Consider the following 502-nt stretch of genomic DNA (forward strand, 5'->3'; position numbering starts at 1 on the left):
GTGGGATTACAGGCGTGAGCCACCACGCCCGGCCTTGAATTGTACACTCTAAATGGGCAAATGATATGGTATGTAAATTATTTTTCAAAAAAGCTGTAATTTTTTGAAAGCACAAGTAGATATCTGGGAGATTCTTTGAAGAAGTCCAGTACTTAATGTGAAGTTTTCCACAAGGATAAAAATGAAAGCATCCATCCCCCTGGTGGGAGGCCAGAGGCCACAGGTAGCTTGTGGCCCCTCTTAGGCACTTCTCCTATCACCCTCTGCTCCTTCTGCAGCGGCTGACAGAACAGAGTAAACCCCAATCTAGGGCGAGACTCCCAGCTTTGCCACGCCAAGCCGGGCCCCAGGGGAGTCAGTGCGAACCCTAGTCTCCCTGGGATGATAAGACCTCAGCACTAACCAGGTTTGCGGGTGGGTGTGGGGTTAGGGTGGGTCAGCTATGTGATCCAATCAACCTATGTTCGAATTTGACTGCACTAAAAAAACAAAACAAAACAAA

Source organism: Mandrillus leucophaeus, unplaced genomic scaffold, assembly GCF_000951045.1.
Source record: "Mandrillus leucophaeus isolate KB7577 unplaced genomic scaffold, Mleu.le_1.0 Scaffold870, whole genome shotgun sequence".
NCBI classification, from domain to species: Eukaryota; Metazoa; Chordata; class Mammalia; order Primates; family Cercopithecidae; genus Mandrillus; species Mandrillus leucophaeus.